Source organism: Gossypium arboreum, chromosome 4 (genome assembly GCF_025698485.1).
Source record: "Gossypium arboreum isolate Shixiya-1 chromosome 4, ASM2569848v2, whole genome shotgun sequence".
Taxonomy (NCBI): Eukaryota; Viridiplantae; Streptophyta; class Magnoliopsida; order Malvales; family Malvaceae; genus Gossypium; species Gossypium arboreum.
The window spans coordinates 91,596,605-91,599,282 of NC_069073.1; the positions used below are offsets into that span (position 1 = coordinate 91,596,605).

The 2,678-nt window shown below is 37.2% G+C and overlaps 1 non-coding gene across 1 annotated transcript; it reads left to right on the plus strand.

Annotated features, from left to right (window-relative positions):
* The first annotated feature begins 2,054 nt into the window (after positions 1–2,054).
* Positions 2,055–2,161, plus strand: LOC128292493 (small nucleolar RNA R71). Its single transcript, XR_008282478.1, has one exon. It is a non-coding gene; the product is annotated as a small nucleolar RNA R71 (small nucleolar RNA).
* The last annotated feature ends 517 nt before the right edge of the window (positions 2,162–2,678 follow it).

Consider the following 2,678-nt stretch of genomic DNA (forward strand, 5'->3'; position numbering starts at 1 on the left):
AGCAAAAATCCTCCCTTTTTCCCTTAGTATTTTCAGCCAAAGAATTGAGAATGGATGAACAAATTTTTCTCCTTTCTTTTCCTCTACTCATGGCAACAAGGGGCATCCATCCATTTTTTTTGTCAACCTTTTCTTTAATGCTAACACATTATTTAATTGCTCCCAACATGGCTCACTAACCCAACATGTTGGAAACATGTTTTCCTTTGCCCATCACATCCATCTTGGCCGCCACTATAGAATAATTTGGGCAATTTTGACATGCAAGTCCACCTTTGTGTCAACATGCACAAATAAGCCATTACAAATTAGCCTATCATTTTTTTACCATGTTTCACCTTGATCCCTATTTAATAATTTCTCATACATTTGGTAAAATTAGAGAATGAAACTTCCACATATTCATGCACACACATAGTAAGCATAAAATATAACAATTAATTATTTTTATGCCTCGGTTTTGTGGTCCCAAAACCATATTCCGACTAGGGTCGTTTTAGGGCTGTCACAATCAATAGAGTCGATAAAATAACATGAGTGATCCTGTTCTTTAGAAAGTCTCATGACATCGTAAATTTTAAAAATAATCTCTTCGTCACCTACTCTAAGTACCAATTTACCATCACCCACATCAATTACAACTCTAGTTGTGGCTAAAAATGTCCGACCTAAAATTAAAGGCACCTCAACATCTTCATCCATGTCAAGCACAATGAAATCAACAGGGAATATAAATTTATCTACTTTTACAAGTACGTCCTCTATGATTCCCCTAGGATATTTAATAGATCTATCAGCTAATTGAATACTCATCTTGATAGGTTTAGGTTCACCAAGACCAAGTTGTTTAAACATTTTATATGGCATCAAATTAATGCTGGCGCCTAAATCAGCCAGTGCTTTATCAACATTCAAACTACCAATTAAGCAGGGAATGGTAAAACTTTCTGGATCTTTTAGTTTGGTTAGCAATTTATTTTGGAGTATGGCTGAACACTCCTCATTAAGTTCCACTGTAGATAAGTCTTCAAACTACCTTTTGTTTGTTAAAAGCTCCTTTAAGAATTTTGTATATGTAGGCATCTGCGATATAGCTTCAACAAAAGGTAAGTTAGTATGCAGTTGTTTAAAAAGTTCAAGAAATTTACAGAATTGTGCATCCATGCGGTCTTTCTTCAACTTTGCTGGGTATGGGATTGGTGGTTTATATTCTTTTGGCATTAGATTGTCATTTTTTTCGAGATCGACCTCTTTTCTGCCAGCTTCTTATGGTGGTTCTTTTCAGATTCAACTAACACTTTCCCACTCCTTAGTGTAACTACTTTCACGTGCTCTTTTGGGTTGGGTTCAGTGTTATTAGGTAGACTTCCTTGTGGTCGTTCAGAAATCAATTTGGCGAGTTGGCATATCTAAGTTCGAGCCTTTGGATTGACGCTTGTTGATTCTTAAGAACTGTCTCGATATTCTGGAAATGATTTTCTAACACCGAGATGAATTTTGTTAACATCTTCTAAAGGTTCGACTTCTTTTCTTACTGGTAAGGTGGTTGTTGAAATCCCCGAAGATGTTGTGCCCTTTGATTTCCTTGATCGCCCCACGAGAAATTAGGATGGTTCCTCTAACCTGTATTATAAGTGTTACTATACGGGTTATTTTGGGGTCTAGAGTTATTGTTACCCGTATACTAGAGTTGTTCCTCCTTGATGCTAGGGTTCAAGGGTTGATATTCTATGCATGCTCCTCTTCCATTCGAATCGTACCTCATCACTAGATGTACCTGAGTAGAACCACACAAACCATCAATCTTTTTATTTAAGAGTTCTACTTGGTTAGATAGCATAGTAACCACGTCGAGTTTGAAAACACCAGCTACTTTCCTCAGCTTTGTTCTCATAACTTGCCACTAATAGTTATTCAGTGACTTCTCCTCAATAATTTCGTAAGCCGCCTCAAGTTTCTTATTATTGATAGTTCCTCCAGCGGCTGCATCAATCATTTGCCGAGTCGAAGGATTCATGCCATTATGAAACATTTGAACCTGTAGCCAAAGTGGTAACCCATGGTGAGGGCACCTTCTTAAAAGGTCCTTGTATCTCTCCCATGCATCGTAGAGTGTTTCTAAATCCATCTGCACAAAAGAAAAGATATCATTACGTAATTTGGCTGTTTTAGCCGGCGGAAAATATTTTAATACAATTTTTCGGTCATTTGTTCCCAAGTAGTGATTGACCCTTATGGTAACGAGTTTAACCATTGTTTAGCCTTATTCCTTAACAAAAAGGGAAACAACCGACGGCAAATGGCATCATAAAAAACGCCATTAATTTTAAAGGTATCGCAAAATTCTAGGAAATTTTCCAAGTGAGCGTTGGGATACTCGTCCTGCAAACCATCAAACTGAACAAATTGTTGTATCATTTGAATTGTGTTAGGTTTCAGTTCAAAATTATTTGCAGCAATAGCAGGTCTAACTATACTTGACTCAGTTCCTGTTAAATTAGGTTTAGCATAATCATACATAGTGCGTGAAGCAGGATTCTGATTTACTAGATCAGCAGCAATTGCAGGAGGTAGTAGATTTTCTTGGTTTTCAGCCATCTCCTTGGTTGTGGTTGAAGTATCGTCCTCTTGCTCATCCTCTGTGTATTTTAGGATTCGCCTTATTTCTCTCCAGTTTC